The sequence below is a fragment of the Protopterus annectens genome, chromosome 15.part0 (genome assembly GCF_019279795.1).
Source record: "Protopterus annectens isolate FY-2018-M chromosome 15.part0, PAN1.0, whole genome shotgun sequence".
Classification (NCBI taxonomy): Eukaryota; Metazoa; Chordata; order Ceratodontiformes; family Protopteridae; genus Protopterus; species Protopterus annectens.
Genome location: NC_056749.1, coordinates 521,349 through 539,634, shown reverse-complemented (window position 1 = coordinate 539,634; position 18,286 = coordinate 521,349). Strand labels below are relative to the sequence as shown.

Here is an 18,286-nt window from a genome sequence, read left to right as displayed (position 1 = left end):
ACTTGTTACTTGGATAAATCCTTCTGTTTGAAGAATATATGCTGTTTGAATTTTTCAGACAAGGCCTGGTAGCCTCGTTGTAATCCTGAGTCTGTTTGATTTTATTGTTTAAGTATACTTAAATGCATTGTTTGATATTGTTTTTTATACTTCTAGAAGGCTTGTCTTTAGCCAAGGCTTCAGAGGTAAATGTTCTGCCTTTATAGTGGGTTCCTGCCTTGTTGTTCTCTGAATTTGCTGCTTTGTGGTTCTTTTGAACTTTAGCTCACAGCCTTTACCCTGTGAGCCAACTTCCAGACTAGGCACCATATCAACTGGAGTTGGGAGGGTGGCCTAATGGTTAAGGTGTTTGCCTTACAAACACAAGGTGCAGGGTTTGAGTCTCACAAGGGATAATTGGCTAGGCTTCCAATGGCTCACAAGGGCAGTTAGATTAGTACTAACCTATGACTTATACCTCAAAGCCTTTACCCTATGAGCCAACTGCCAGAGTGGCCATCATACCAACTGAACCAGAGGAATTATAGCTCACAGCCTTTACTCTGAGCCACCTGTCATACTAGGCACTATATTAACTAAACGAGAGGAAAAATAACTTCTAGCCTTTACCCTTTGAGCCAACTGCCACATTAGGTGCGATATCAACTGATCCAGAGAAACTATAGCTTACAGCCTTTACCCTGTGAGGCAACTGCCAGACTAGGCTCTGTAGCAACTGAGATGGGGGAACTGTAGCTCACAGCAATTCTATGAGCCAGCTGCCGGACTGGGCACCATATCAACTGAAGCAGAGGAAATATACATCATAGCATTCACCCTACGGGCCAACTGCCAGGCTAAGCACCTTATCAATTGAACCACAGGAACTATAAGCTCATAGCCTTTTCCCTATGGACCAACTGCAAAATCAGGCGCCATATCAAATGAACCCCAGGAACTATAGCTCATAACCATTACTGTAAGAGTCAACTGCCAAAATAGCCACCAGATCAACTTTACTAGAGGAACTGTAGTTCACAGCCTTTATCCTGAGAGCCAACTGCTAGACTAGGAGCGATATGCAGTGAACCAGAGGAACTGTAGTTGACAGCCTTTACCCTATGAGCTAATTGCCAGACTAGGCACCTTATCAACTGAAAGAGAACTATAGCTCACAGCCTTTACCCTGTTAGCCAGCTGCCAGACTAGGCACTGTATCAACCAAACCAGAGAAACTATGGCTCACAGTCTTTACCCTGTGAGGCAGCTGCCAGACTAGGCACTGTATCAACCGAACCAGAGGAACTATACCTCAAAGCCTTTACCCTTTGAACTGTCCACCAGACTGGCAACATATCAACTGAGCCAGAAGTATAGCTTATAAGCTTTAGTATGAGCTAGCTGCCAGACTAGGCATCATATCAACTGAACCAGAGGAACTATAGCTCACAGCCTTTACCCTGTGAGCCAACCTTCAACTGAACCAGAAAAACTGAAGCTCACAGCCTTTATCCTGTGAGCCAACCTCCAAACTGGGCACCATATCAGCTGAACCAGAGGAAGTGTATTTCACAGCCTTTGTTCTGTGAGCCAAGTGCCAGACTAAGCACTGTATCAACTGAACCAGAAGAACTTTATCTCACAGCCTTTACCCTATGAGGCAACTGCCAGACTAGGTGCCTCATCAACTGAACAAGAGGTACTATAGCCGATAGCCTTTATCCTATGAGCCAACTGCCAGATTAGGTGCCATATCAACTGAACTACCGAAACTATAGCTCACAGCCTTTACCCTGTGAGCCAACTGCCTGACTAGGCAAGATAGGGTAATCTACCCATATAGCCAGGGCTACTGCAGCAATGATATTGCAACAGTTACATTTGTTCATATTGACCACTGCTGCAACATGGCAATATTTTGTTCCTACCACTGTCCTTTTAGGGCTTGGTCTACTTGGCATGCAAGTTGGAGGTCTTGGCACCCAAAACTTAACTCAAGTAGAGTGACTGGTTGGACATGTGGAAAGTGCCCTGAAGCTTTGGAAGCTGGCTGGCAGGATAAAGCTCCTACAGCAGTGATTAAACAGACTGTTATGGTAACTGTACTTGCACAACTGCACTTTCTACACAACTGTCCTAGAAAGCAGATGGAAAGACTTACTCCTACTCCATTTCAAGTGGCTCAGGTCATACATTTTTAATGGCAGAGTTCCCCAGTCCTACATTAGGCAAGCAGGGCACCCATGTTGCAAGCCTATGGTGGGTTAACTTTGAGAAAGGTATGGGCAGTCTTCATTTGCACCCAAAACACAAGGGTTTACTCTGATCCAAACTCTCTTTGTCTGCTTTTCAGTACCCAAGAGGGAGAAATATTCTGTCAAAACAGACAGCCGATACCATCTTGAGAAGTAAAGACTTCAGAAATTCTGATCAGTTTTCCAGAATAGTTTTAGGAGGTAGGACTACCATTGGCAAAAGATGGCTGTCCCATACCATTTCCTAGTTATTCCACTGTCAATTCTGGGCAGGTTGGGCATTCTTCTAGGGCCTTTGCTTCTTCAGAGGCTTTTTAAAAGGCTAGACTAATATAGAGAAAATCAAATTGCTACAAGAGAAATACTAGTCTAGAGAAAGCTTTTCTAGACCCATTCTGCAGGGGGACTTCTGTGACCCCTCATCTACCTATATAGCGTAGGCTACTGTACTAGTAACCTAGTCCTACTGTTACAGCAAGCAAGTCTTAAGTTTACCTTCAGTACACCCTAAACCAATTTAGAATGAAGATATCTTTGGAGATAAAACGGAAGCTCTAAACAGAGCAAAGTCACGGTAGGAGCAGGAAAAAAAAAAGTGAGACACATGGTCTTAATACCAGTTGGCTCTGTTCTACTGAAAACATGGAATCAAATGCTGCAGCCAATCAAGTTGTTTTTCATTAAGTGGACTTAGCTGCAGTTCTTTCTTTTGGGGGTGGGGGAGACTGCAAGGGTATGTGTGTTAAGTAACTACAGTGACAAACCAGGAAGGAGCAGACAAGTCAGTAAGGTGGATTACTTTAGAACAGTGCTTATATATACATAACTGTTTAAAATGTGTACTTCTGCGGAAGTTACTCAGAACCTGCAACTCCCCTCCATGTCCATAGCTCTTTCTAATAGCAAACAATTCTTAGGGTCCACTTGTTCAGGTAAAGGATATGCTAAAGTAACACGTGAATGATCATGATCACTTGTTATTCATACGCAAACATTAACACAAGCATAGTGAGATTACACAATGCAGCAAGCTACAGCATTTCCATACATTAAGACAGTCATTGATATTTACACCTAGAAATGTTGCACTTCAAAACACTCAAAATGCTGCCATTGGAAAGTTGGTCACAAGTGACTTCTAGATGCGTAGGCAGTGTGCAATACAAGTTGTGAAACTTCAGAGCAATTTGGTTACACACACTTGCAACAAATTACAGACTATGTATACTACTTCCATAAGTACTCTATAGCATTTTCTGTTTAAGCAATTTTATTTGTGCCAGAATTCATAAAATGAACAGTCTGAACATACCAGTCTTTACATCTACATTACATGTAAAGTGTTACTGCCACAAATCTTCAAGTGGCATACAAACAAAAAACTTTAATTTTCTATCCACATTACTTGTACAAACGTCTACCAGTTAAAGACATTTCACACTTTGCAGTAGATATTGACAGTGACCAATTTCACAGAGTGTCCAACAAGTTGCAAATGTAGCGTTAAGGGGTCAGATAATTACTGTCATGCAGCTTCCTCCTCACCCTCCTCTTCAAATTCACCTTCCTCACAGGTTGCATCTTGGTACTGTTGGTATTCTGACACCAGATCATTCATATTGCTTTCAGCCTCTGTCAACTCCATCTCATCCATACCTTCACCAGTGTACCAGTGCAAGAAGGCCTTGTGGCGGAACATGGCTGTGAACTGCTCCGAGATGCGTTTGAACAACTCCTGGATGGCAGTGCTGTTGCCAATGAAGGTTGCAGCCATCTTAAGCCCTCGAGGTGGGATGTCGCAGACAGCAGTTTTCACATTGTTGGGGATCCATTCGACAAAGTAGCTGCTGTTCTTATTCTGCACATTTAACATCTGTTCATCCACCTCCTTCATGGACATGCGGCCACGGAAGACTGCAGCCACAGTTAGGTAGCGACCATGCCGTGGGTCACATGCAGCCATCATATTTTTGGAATCAAACATCTGTTGGGTGAGTTCAGGCACAGTCAGGGCTCGATACTGCTGACTGCCACGACTGGTTAGAGGGGCAAAGCCTGGCATAAAGAAATGCAGACGAGGAAAGGGCACCATGTTGACAGCCAGCTTGCGGAGATCTGCATTCAGCTGGCCTGGGAATCTCAAACAAGTTGTAACACCACTCATGGTAGCAGAGACAAGGTGGTTAAGATCTCCATAGGTTGGGGTAGTAAGTTTCAGAGTACGGAAGCATATGTCATACAGAGCCTCATTGTCAATACAATAGGTTTCATCAGTGTTCTCAACCAGCTAGTGAACAGACAGGGTGGCATTATAGGGCTCCACTACAGTATTTGACACTTTTGGGGATGGTACCACACTGAATGTATTCATGATTTGGTCTGGATACTCTTCTCGAATTTTGCTGATCAGTAGGGTTCCCATGCCAGAACCAGTACCGCCTCCTAGGGAGTGTGTCAGTTGGAAGCCCTGTAGGCAGTCGCAGCTCTCAGATTCTTTTCTCACTACATCCATGATGGAGTCAACAAGCTCAGCTCCTTCAGTGTAATGACCTTTAGCCCAATTGTTTCCTGCACCACTCTGGCCTAAAAAAGAGTAGATCAAACATAAGCATCACCTGTACAAGGCAGGTAAAGAGAATACATGAACTCTCAAAACAGGTCTTCCCTACACCATTAACATACAAGGCAACAGTTTGTTACTAACCCATGCATCATTTAAAGAATGAAAATTTAGTAGCTTTGAATGGAGACTATGCCTTTAGAAGCTTAAAGTTTTGCTCCAAATCCTAGCCTCCCCCAAACAAAAGTACAGCAGACAGATGTGGGTGCTTCGGTTTAATGAGCACTCCATGAATGCATCACACACTGGCACACAAAAGCCCAAACCATTCAGGAGAATTAGTTCAAACCCTGCAGCAGCACAACCAAGGGCAACATGCACCAAGATACTAGAGAACTTGCTGGCCTGTTAAAGGTTTCACAGCAGTTACACCAGTTAGAAAATCAGGTAAACTGCACTCCTGGAACAGTGGTTAGGTGCCAATTAGTCACGGTAAGGCAAGTCAGAAGCAGCAGCATGGCTCAGGGGGAGAAAAATGCAGTCTGAAGGTGCCTAGGGGAACCTGGGAGTGAGAAAATCAGGTAAACTGCACTCCTGGAACAGTGGTTAGGTGCCGATTAGTCACGGTAAGGCAAGTCAGGAGCAGTAGCATGGCTCAGGGGGAGAAAATGGAGTCTGAAGGTGCCTAGGGGAACATGGGAGTGAGATGGCAAATGAAAGGATTGACTCAATGAAGCTGGAGAAAGGTCAGACAAGGCAGAGTGTAAGCTGAATGTTGTAAACAACCATGAAAGGAAAGGTTTCTACAGATCCAAGTACAAATGAGTGTGTCAGACAGAATACGATAAAGAAATAAGAAACAAACGGACAAAACGGCAGAGCAGACTGTACGAGAGTTTAATAAACAGATCCCAGAAACACAATAAACTTCCTTTAAGCACTTTTCGTTTGTTCTAGGTTAACAAACTTCTTCAGAAGTAATTAATTAACACAGCTACTAGCAATTTATACCAAAAAGTGCGGGAAAACCAAATCGAGTTAATATTTGTGGCAATTAAAAACAATTAGAGAATTAAAAAATGTCACATACTTAAATTTGTTTCCAGGAGGTTATATAGAAAAAAGTATGTTTGATTTTTAACAAATTAACCACCAGGGACATACACTTCCATCAAAAATCTACACTTAATTTATACACAGTAGTTCTTACTGTATTAAATAAAAAGTAGTAAATAATAGTAAATAAAATCTAGTATTATCTTTGCAAGTTTTTAAGTTTTAAAATACTGGTAATTGAACAGGCCTCATTTAATCCGGGGTAATTAAAAGCATTCAACTTAATCTGCCATAATAATTCAAGTTCTTCCAATTTAAAGGAAGCAGGACCACCTCTTGTATCAAGAACCATGTTATTGATGACTAAGAATTTGAATTTATGTGTGGGATTGTGATGGACATGTTTTGCCAAAGCGTTGTCCATCTTGTTGTGGGAAATGGCGTATTGATGTTCGTACACCCTATCTCTAAGTCTACGTTCAGTTTTGCCCACGTAAAATGCAAAACACTCAGAACATTGGGATAAATAAAACAAAAATCTAGTGTTACAGTTAAATCTAGATTTCACTGACACTATACCATATTTGGATATCCGGTTAGTCAAGAATGAAATTGATGGCACTTTTACTGCCCAAATATACAGGAAAGCTACTTATACCAACTCCTTTCTTCACTTCTCTAGCTGCCACCCATTCCACCAAAAAAAGTCAGTTGTTAAAGGGCAACTAGTGAGGGCATCACGGATTTCTAGTCTAGATGAAGACTTCACTAGTGAATGTCTTTTCTTGAAGCAGATGTTTTTACATCGGGGTTACCCGGAATCATTACTGGATACATTAATTGAAGAGGTCAAATACAAAAGAAATGGAAACTGGTTCAAACCAATTCTAAGTAGAAATCATATAATTTTGGACAACGTCACTATAATTGAGCCTGATGTCAATGGTCTTGAGACAGTTACCTCTAACTTCCATCGACACGCTCTCCAACATAGTTTTGTGACTTCATTCAACACTCAAAGTAAACAAATCGTCAATATGATTACCAAAAATTGGGAATTATTTAAATCTAACCACATTGTCTTTGAGTTTCTAGGTCATAAACCACATGTAGTTTTTAAAAAAAGTTTAAAAAGGGTAAAAACTTGAAAAATCTCCTTGAGAGATGGAACATTTCACTCTCCAGAATGACAGGTATGTCTAAATGTGAGAGTTGCAACTATTGTAGGTTCATTGATTGCACTAATTCTTTTACAATCAATGGAAGTACCTATAAGTTGAAATCCAGATTTAACTGCAACACTAGATTTTTGGTTTATTTATCCCAATGTTCTGAGTGTTTTGCATTTTACGTGGGCAAAACTGAACGTAGACTTAGAGATAGGGTGTACGAACATCAATACGCCATTTCCCACAACAAGATGGACAACGCTTTGGAAAAACATGTCCATCACAATCCCACACATAAATTCAAATTCTTAGTCATCAATAACATGGTTCTTGATACAAGAGGTGGTCCTGCTTCCTTTAAATTGGAAGAACTTGAATTATTATGGCAGATTAAGTTGAATGCTTTTAATTACCCCGGATTAAATGAGGCCTGTTCAATTACCAGTATTTTAAAACTTAAAAACTTGCAAAGATAATACTAGATTTTATTTACTATTATTTACTACTTTTTATTTAATACAGTAAGAACTACTGTGTATAAATTAAGTGTAGATTTTTGATGGAAGTGTATGTCCCTGGTGGTTAATTTGTTAAAAATCAAACATACTTTTTTCTATATAACCTCCTGGAAACAAATTTAAGTATGTGACATTTTTTAATTCTCTAATTGTTTTTAATTGTCACAAATATTAACTCGATTTGGTTTTCCCACACTTTTTGGTATAAATTGCTAGTAGCTGTGTTAATTAATTACTTCTGAATAAGTTTGTTAACCTAGAACAAACGAAAAGCGCTTAAAGGAAGTTTATTGTGTTTCTGGGATCTGTTTATTAAACTCTTATACAGTCTGCTCTGCCGTTTTGTCCGTTTGTTTGGTATTTCTCAGTTCATAGTGCCTGTCTTTTTTTTTATACGATAAAGAAATAAATTGGCCAGGGAATAGTGCAAGTGTTACATTCTATACTCAACAGGTGTTGGGGCACTGGTAAGTGCTACCTGCAGCCAGACAGATGTTAGCTTAATTACGTCTGGGACTGACAGCAGCACATGCTGATCATGGAGTACAGGAAGTGTGGTGGAAGACCAGGCAACTCCATGGTGCCCAGTGCAGGTAGAAGCACATTAAAGGCTAAACTGGAGCAGATACAAGTAATTCAACACATCGCTGGCTACTCTCCGACTAAGCCATCTGTATAGCAACAAGGGGGTCACAGGCAATGATGCACCAGCAGAAGATGGATATTTGCGCCAAGGAAAGGGTAACAAGGAGGAGCAGGTGTTCACTGCAAAGCTAGGCATGTAGTTCTGGGTGAGCCTACAGCAAGGCAGACCAAGCTTCTAGGCCAATGGGAGGAAGCAGCCAAGCTCATTAGCCAATGGAAAATCAGCAACAGCAAAGTAGGCAGGATCAAGACCTAGGGCTATAACCTTGGGGAACAAAGCAGTAGAAACTATGTACTGAACCACTTTCTAACCTTCAAACATGCAGACTGAGCAACAGTGAGGTCCAGTGACAGGCGTACACCAAATGACTGAAGCCCTTTATCAGAAGGGAATTCTGACAGAATGTGAAAAGCATAACCAAAGCACAGGTGCATCACTTAGCTTGTTGTAAAGAATATCCAGGTCATAATCCCCCCCCCCCCAAAGAACACAGCCACAAGCAGAACAGATCAAGAATGACCAAAGCTGAAGTAATCTGGGGAAACTTATTGGTAAGAGATGCAGTGCACCCACCCCTCCCCCACCAATTGTTCAAGACTGAAGAGCAGAAAGTTTAGGATTCAAAATATTTGAATCTTTTAGACAAGCTTAAATATCAGTAAGGGAACTGTTGCCTGTTTAGAGCTACGGAACCATGAAGACAAAAAGAAGTTTAGCAAGATGTTAAATCATACACTGCGCCCCAGTGTTAAGTCATACACTGCGCCCCAGTGTTAAGTCATACACTGCGCCCCAGTGTTAAGTCATACACTGCGCCCCAGTGTTAAGTCATACACTGCGCCCCAGTGTTAAGTCATACACTGCACCCCAGTGTTAAGTCCTACACTGCGCCCCAGTGTTAAGACATACACTGTGCCCCCTTGTTAAGTCCTACACTGCGCCCCAGTGTTAAGTCATACACTGCGCCCCAGTGTTAAGTCCTACACTGCGCCCCAGTGTTAAGTCATACACTGCACCCCAGTGTTAAGTCCTACACTGCGCCCCAGTGTTAAGTCATACACTGCGCCCCAGTGTTAAGTCCTACACTGCGCCCCAGTGTTAAGTCCTACACTGTGCCCCAGTATTAAGTCATACACTGCGCCCCAGTGTTAAGTCCTACACTGCACCCCAGTGTTAAGTCATACACTGCGCCCCAGAGTTAAGTCATACACTGCGCCCCAGTGTTAAGTCCTACACTGCGCCCCAGTGTTAAGTCCTACACTGCGCCCCAGTGTTAAATCATACACTGCGCCCCACTGCACATGGTTTTGATGAACAGTGAAGATACTAGGCTGCAGTTTTTCCTCATATTGGCTTAGGATAGCTGAGCAGAGTAGCATTACTATTATTGGGGGGGGGGTCTAAAACCATGCAAGGTTTTGGAGACTTCCCTTGGTCAAGCCAGGCGCAGCTAGGGACCAGCTTACCTGCTTTAATGTCAACCCATGTAAATGGCCTAAAATGATAAAGATTCCTAGGAATGTAACCAGCTGGAATACAGCAGCAACTGCATGCTGTCAGGCCAACTGATTAAGGGACCAAACCAGGTCAAGATGGAGGTAACACAAGCCTCTGGAATAATCCAGAGGTACCCCTCTTCCAAACCTTCAAGCCAGATTTCAGAGAATTGCAAACAGATACTCACTGTTTAAATGGCAAAAACAACTAGCAGCCAGTACAATTACTTGTGTAATAAAGCACAGTAGAGTGGTATGTCCGTACATTACAGCAGGCAAGCAGAGGGCGCCACCATGGAGGGGCAGGCAGAGGGCACCACCATGGAGGGGCAGGACAGAGGGCTAATGCTAGCAATCGAGTGGACATTGGTCAACACTGCTCTGTATGGTGTTCTAGAAGCCCTACTGAGGGAATCTGAGAACTGAAGACTCATGGACTAGATCATGCTATGCAGTGGCATAAAGTCAAAATCCTGTGGCTTGAACCTCTAGTTCTACCAGCAGTCTACAAAGCAGCATGCTAGACAAAAGGGCAAATGCTTATTGCCATTCTGAGAAATAACCCATGTGTCATTTTATGATACAACTGGTGCTTTATTAATGTCTTAAGCACCTTTACTGAACCACTTGAGGCAAAAAATCTATAGTTATAGATCATAAGCTAAGCAATATTACACAAATTCCTGCCTTCTCAAACCTTTCATCTTCCAAAACATCTGCATGTATTTTTTTTCCAGAATTTTATGTAATTACTCCTACTTTAAGATCCCACTCACTTCCTGTTCTTTTATCTCCATTACAATATTAGTCTATTTACATCGATTTCCATTTAGTTGATTTGACAGCCATCAGATTAAGCTCAAGTCCTTAATATATGTCTAGGCAATTCAGATCCTGTATCCCAGCTCAAAAAATAGTTTCCTTACATACAGTCATTGCTCTCTCAGTATTGCTGACAGGATACTCCAGGGAAGTTTGCCAACTCATTAAAACTAAATTTTTTTGTGGAGTCTGCTTGGTATGTTAAAATAGATATGCAAACACGTCCAAGTAAAAATCCCAAGTCTCATTCTTTTGCATTTGTGAGCAGTCTACTTCCATTGTCAGTTGCAAAGGTATTCTTCCCAACCTTTTCTGACCTTTAATTTAGACTTGCCAATGGCTCAATAGTACACGGACATAAAAATGCAACCAAGCTTCATCCCTGATGTGCTGACATTTAGGAGCAGAACACACAATGTGTGGAAAACAGCATGCATCACACCTGCCTGTGTGAAGTATCCTTCCTAGAATGACATCAGCAACAAAATATCAGCTATAAAGCCTGCAATTGAAAGTTCTAGCCACACACTTCAGTAAAGTGATGTGTGCAGCTTGCAGGCCAGTTTAATGCCTTTCCTGTCACACCAGCTAAATGGGTAGGTGCAAATCTATGCCTTGGAAAGATTGCCATTACCGAAGTGGTATAGTACAGTATCAGGCCACTTGGGCAATAGAGAAATATCTAGGAAACGATGCAGTTAAGATTTATACCAGGAAGTCTTGAGTACAGCAGGACATCCCCTCACCCTGTACCCAGAATGGTTTGAGGATTCTACCCCATTCACATAGGGTGCAGATTTAGCTATGAAGTGCATCCCATGCTTCACATGGAGCTATAGACAGCTCAGATTTAGCACACAGAGCACCGCTGCTGTTTAAGCTGTGGTTACACAGGTCAGTCCTACAGCACATCAGCATTCGTCAGGCTCACTATACTAGCCAGCACACTACCAGCCCTCCCCCCAAATGGATCCTGCATCATGGTGGTTAGGAAGGGGAGGAGGCAGAGGTTGGGTTTTGGGAAACAGGCAATAGAGTATTTTGTTCCTAGGGGTGAGATGAGACATATTGCAGTACAAGGCTTTATCTTCATTTTCTCCAACCCTTTATCACAGGCAGGGTGAAGGCATGCCAGAAGCTTTTAGTTTGGCGTTGAGGGTGGGTAAAAGCTGAACCTGCATAAGTTTTCCATCTCCCTAAAGCAAGAGGACCCCGTCTAAAGATAGAGAAATTGCATTGATCTGTTTAACCTCCTGCTCAGCAGAAAGGCTTTCCTCAATTACAGAAACCCTGGTTGCCACAGATCACTGAATATTTTGCCACCCCACTGTCTGTCTAGATGAGATTCTGCCAGAGGAGCAGGAACAAAATTTGGACACCAGTTCTGCACATACCTGACCCCAAAGGTCACTTGGTCACTTGGCCACTAGGGGGATGGGCAGTAGGGCAATCTGCCCATTTGAGCTCCATAACTCGGATAAAGGTCAACTAGGAGGAAAGGCCATTAGTGGTGGTATGCAACTGTTCACTGTTCTGGCATCCACATGCACTACAGTGCAAAGGCAGGGGCTGTCCACTAACCTCCAAGGAATACCTTCAAACAGCTCCACCCCAAAAAAGGAGGTAGCACAATCCCCCATGGAGACTGGGGGAAGCTAAGCAGAATGCTCAACCCTCCCTACCTCCTTTAGCATCAGAACCCCTGTCATCTGGGTCAGTAGGGCTCTATACCCTATGCTGTGGAACCAGGCATACAACTGGTTTCTTGTAGAAGTCTTGCATCTACAGCTTCCTGGGAACCAAGGCATGCATCTACCACCTCAAACTACCAGTTCACAGGCATCCACAGCCACTAAGTCAATATAGCCCTGTTGTCACCTCCTTCCTTATTTGAAGTGCTGTGCTGAATTTTACCAAGAGTTTCTGTAAAACTTTCTGGAGGAACACAACTACCTTTTCTGTACCAGTATTAAGGAATCTGGGTTTTCTGTACTAATTATCCAGAACACAGCTACTGTAACGGGCTCTTTTCCAAAGGAACTCTGGATAGACTTATGTACACCTGGCTGCAAGCTTTGTGATCCATTGCTCAGGGTGGACCTCCCACCCCCCCAAGACCCAGATGCCTGCAGGGAGCTTGGGGCTGTGGTCATGTTTTACCTCGTCCTTTGCTTTGTTCACTTTTGGATGTTTAGCCAATGGACAAGTATAAAGTGTTGACCTTACAAGGATAACTGGAATACCCCTCTTCAGACACCAATTTGGTAGCCCATTAGGACATGCTTGACAGGTCGTGAGACAACTTACATGGTCAGACCTGGAATGTAGCTGTATTGCGTGTCAACCCATGTTTAAGTTTCTCCCTTGAAAAAAAGTGTTTTTGGGAGGATGAACTTAGTACTGGGAAAGGGAATGAATACTGTAGTCAAATCTTTGGCATTGTACCTTCATACTAAACACAGAGAGCACACAGTAAAACTGGATTATCTAAACAGATTTATTGAAGCACCCCTCACATCAATACAGATGGAGATGCATAAAGCATACATATGCCAAAGAGATAAAAGCCTTTGCATCTGCAAATTCCTAAGCAAGAAATCAAACGCCATCAGAGGTCTGCCACAAACACACCCCCGCCAGTGAATACTGGGGCAGATTCAAGTTATTTTGCTTGGTAATCATCCCATATGTAGAAACCTGAAGGTAAAAGCCTAACTGGACAAGATAACTGCTGTGACCACCAAGGTCCCTGGTGTTGGGATGCATATGAAAGACTGAATTTTAGCCAGTGTGAAGGAGACTACTTACAAAGGAAGGGTAGAAGACAACAGCCCAGTTTTGAGCACTATTGGATCCACCAAGTGAAAGCCTTGTGATTGTTGGGATGACAAGGATCTTGCAGGTATGAGGCTGCTTTAATACTGATGCAGACATGTGACCCAGGGTCTCACAGCATCTCTTGGCCAACAGATGCCTTGCCTGGGCCAAACAGTGTCAGTGGGTCCAAGTGTCACTTCCACAGTCAGGAAATCTCTGGAATGGAAGGGACAGAACTAGGCTCCCTTTTGGAACATTTAAGAAGCCCTTTGTGAAGGACTCCTGCTCCTCCAACCAATGTACATTAGGTCCTAAAGTGGTGGGAGATGGATTACAATGCACTTAAGTCTTAATAGGCAGTAAGAGGACAGGAAATGTATTCTTGACCCTCAGCTACAACCTCCCCACAGTAGAAGACAACTCCAGCACAACAAATTGAAGCAGCACCAGGAGGGGGACCCAAGGGCAAACTTGGTTGGGAATTGGTTTGTGCAAGGTCCACAATAACAGCCTGCTGGGTTGATACCACCACCTGGGTGCTAGGAGTATGCTTGGCAGGGATATGAATATTTCAGGGATACAGACTTCCCTTTTTCCAAAATTCCTCATTCTTCCAAGCTGTTTTAGCTGGCTTCCTTCTGTTGCTTGGCCACTGTCAAGCTATGTGATGCTGCAACTTTGAATGTTAGGTAAAATTGCTTTGACAGTCTAACCTTGCCAGCTCTAGCAGAGGGCACAAGCCCTTCTGTCCAGTCATCTTTAAAATGATACTTCTGGAAGTGACTAGAAGCATTCTAAGAATCTTGAGCACTCGGCTTCCCGATTTTACTTCCACACTCCAGCTTTTAGGAGGAGCGTTAGGCTTAAAAATCTTCCCTCTCTCTCAACCACCCATACTGTCCCCTAATACACACTAGTGTCCAATATCCTCCCACTGGGCATACCTCCAAGAAAGCATACCCCAATAGTATGGTCTCAAAAAGCAGAAGTGGAGCCGAACGCATCAGGCTTATAATCTGGCATGCAGCTGCACAAAGGGACCGCACTCCTGAAAAATAGTAGAGATGGCCAATGTCTCATCATCCTTAATGTAGCAGGCATTTAGATAGCGCAATGACTAACCAAAAGAGTGTACAACTTGCTGCATCTGTTCCATGTAGCAGTTCCTCCAAGTGGAAACAGCACAAGTAGCTGAATATGGTGCAACAGTACAGGTAAGCTGCCCACAGTATATGGTCAAGTCACAAAGATGCAACAGCTTCTTCTGCACCTTAATTGCAAATAAACACTGGGCTGTTGGGAGTCAAGGTATTGGTGACACTTGCTCAGTTGAGGTTGGAGGGTCAGATTTCCTACATCACTGCTACAGTATTCTAAAACTGATCCCACCCAGGGCAGTCAGATGCTTGTCCAGCATACCAAAGCCCAATTATCTTGTGATCACACCTATCTCCCCATACAATGGGGAGCATAAAAAGAGGATATGCAGAAGCAGCTAACACTTCTGGCTGCCAGTTTGAATATCATTAGTGCTAGTTGGTCTCCCGAATATCTAGCCAGACAAGTGTGCTGTTTTTCTCTAGAGTTCATGTCATCCAAAAATGAAAATGCCAGTGTGGGACAAATTCCTCATAAGGGCACTGTCTAGGTGATTCCCACAGCCACCTGTAAGGCATCTGTGCCCAAGACAGTCAGAAGTCATTAGTTTTAAAGAAGTGGCCAGGAATCCTTTAACCCCCAAACACTTCCACTAGATAAGGTGGCCAAGTAGCCTCAGCTGGATTTAGCTGTCCAGCCCCCACAGGACATCCCTCTAGAAGAGGGAGCTTTGCATCATTTGGCATCTACATAGAATTCCTCCATTTGGCATCTACATATAATTCCTCCATTTGACATCTACATAGAATTCTTCCATTTGGCATCTACATAGAATTCCCACTGAGGCACGGATCCATCTTTTTAAACATCCTCAAGCTTTGCAGGCATAATCTGGACACTGGGAAGAACCAGAGTTTGTGGAATACTAGGACTCCATGAATCTTACCAAGGGTCAGCACGCCTGGAATTTATTAGGGTGGATGTCCCTTCCAAGAAGATGAAGTGTTTAGTCCATCCCAAGGATTCAGTCCATCCCAAGGATCCTCAAAGGGAACAGCAAGTTTACTTCAGAATTGTCTGCCTTGAGGGCCCTGAAGCCTCCTTAGGGAGTTTCTCCTTGAACCTATACCCCTTCAAAAAGCTTAGGGAACAGATTCCCTCTGAGGATTCAGTGAGAGTGGCCTTTGTACTATCTGGATTCCTTTACCTTTGGCTTGGTTCAAATTAGTCCATTAACTCACTTTTTCAGGAATTGTCCTTTTGGGGATTCAATTGCTAGGATGGAATACTGTTAAGTGGGATTCTCCTCAAGTGCCAGACAGTGACAGCAGAGCTGCTTCAGGCAGAAACTCTGTTCTAAAAGGTTCCCGAGAACAAATTAGGTTTGTCAATTTTTATTTAAAGTGCCCTTTTGCTGTGGCATCAGTGACAAACTAAAGCTCTCGCATTCTTCCAAACGTTTGCCTTGTTAACAAGGTTAGTAGGACAATAGAAGACTGAAAGTTTCAAGTGCTTCTAGTTTGGCCTTTAGGAGCTATTAAATTGCCAGACCCACATGACCAGGTAAGCTCTGGCTGACTATTCAGGCTTGTCAGGTTATTTGCAAATTCCCTAATTCTGAAGGCAAATCTCTGTCTCATCTGTTTTCAAATAAGTGTGGCCATGCTGCCGTTACCTTTTCTAAGGCTGTGGCTTGTCATGAGGAGTTACTCTTGGCTTCATCTCCAGTCTGAGTAGTTGGCCACTCCTTTGGATAATCATCTTTTTGGGATTGCTGCAGACTTGTTTTGAGTACACCCCCCCCCCCATCCAAGCTATCTTTGTTTGCTAGGGCTTTTCCCCTCTGATCTCCACAGAAAAAGGGTTTGTGTGCAAACTCAATTGGACTAAACTGGTTAACAAGTGTGAAATATAAAATTTGCAGGCAACCTCACCATGCCTCCAAGGGCAGGCAGGGTTGCTATGCAGGCCCCTCTGCCAAGGCTTCAGATGTCTGTGGCTCAGAAGCCTCCTTTATCATACAAGCCTCAATTTGCGTCTCCCCCCACCAGACTCGTCACTTCAACTTTCCCTGTCTTCCAAATTAGAATCTCATTTCAGACTTGCTTTCCATCATCCATCAGGGTTAATGCACTGTCTGGAAATCTCCTTTTGAGAATCAGGAGGGCTATTCTGGATCTCATGGCTCACCTTTCTCAAGTTAACCTTTTCAGATGCTTAATGAAGTAAAGAAACAGCAGAAGGATGCTCCGTTTAAGCTTGCTCGACAAAAAACAAAAAGATGAGCGATGCACCACACCGTAACACGTGTCTCAGCAATTTATTCGAAACTGTAATAACGACAAAACAAAGATAAGAAACAACAAACAGTGGACTAGTGCTTTCAGCTATTAAAGCTTTCTTCAGATCCACATTCAAAGTCACATCACAACTTAATATAAAAAGTACAGTTTTGTACCTACCATAAATGTAGATGTTCGAAGATCCACATTGCTGCAGTCCTTACACTTGGGTATTCCGCTGTCCTCAGTCGGCCCGAATATCAAAGTATAAGGCTGACGTCGGTCAGGGCGCATTTGACTGACGTCAGGACGTCAGGGTACAAATGCGCATGACCGACGTCATATCCTCAGTCTTTTCTTGCCCCAGATGTCAGAAGACCCAAAAAATAAGGGTCAAAACCAAAAGACAGCAAACAACCAACCAACCACCTTTGCACCAACTATATGTACAATATATACAACATACACAAAATGTACAACCCAACCCACACAACCACCTCTAACTACAGAGGGGAAGGAGGGAGAGTAAATTGGACTGCAGCAATGTGGATCTTCGAACATCTACATTTATGGTAGGTACAAAACTGTACTATGTTCTTCATCTCACATTGCTGCAGTCCTTACACTTGGGTAGAATCCCAAAGCAGAGGTAAGGGAGGATGGCTAACTACAAGGAAGCAGGAGCTGCCAAAATGCCCTGCAAAACAGCAGTGGCAAAACCAGCCCTCGACTTAGTGGCAGGTGATAATGCTTAGAGAAAGTATGCACAGAGCTCCAAGTAGCTGCCTCCAAAATATCCTTGGTTGCCACTCCCCTCAAAAAAGCTGTTGAAGTGGCAGTAGCCCTAGTGGAATGAGGCCTAATCCCAGCCGGAATCTCCTTGCCATGATGGGAATAACAGAAAGCAATGCAAAATCCAATCCACCTAGAAATAGTTTGTTTTGAGACAGGCTTGCCCTGAGAACTCAAAGCAAAAGAAACAAACAACTGCTGAGACTGCCTGAAACCTTTAGTTCTGTCCAAATAATAACGCAACTGCCTGTGGACATCTAAAGTGTGCAAAATCTTTTCCCTTTATTTTGGGGATTTGCATAAAAAGTAGGCAAATGAATAGTTTGGTTTAAAGCCACACTAGAAACCACCTTAGGCATAAAGGAAGGATTAGTACGTAATGATACCCTATCCTTATGGAAAATCAAGAAAGGCTCAACCGCCATAAGGGCCTGTAATTCAGAAACCCGTCTTGCAGAGGTAATGGCCAACAAAAAAGCAGTCTTCCATGATAAATATTTCAACTCAGCAGTAGCTGCAGGCTCAAAAGGTTGTAGAGTGAGTTTCTCCAACACAAAATTGAGATCCCAAGCAGGAGTAGGAGCCCTTCGTGGGGGTCTTATATTCTTCGCCCCTCTAAGAAATTGCTTGAACAAAGGATGAGAAAACAATGGTGGGTTGCAATCATAGTGAGCTGAAATTGCTGTAGCATGAATTTTAATAGAAGAGAAAGACAAACCTTTGTCTAGCAACTCAGTAAGATATTGAAGAGCCACACACAAATTAGGCTCAGAAACATCAAAATTTTTTTCTGCAC

At 43.0% G+C, this 18,286-nt stretch overlaps 1 pseudogene; it reads right to left on the bottom strand.

Moving 5' to 3' along the window:
* Positions 1–3,486: 3,486 nt before the first annotated feature.
* LOC122790070 overlaps positions 3,487–18,286 on the bottom strand; it is a 53,442-nt pseudogene continuing 38,642 nt past the window's right edge.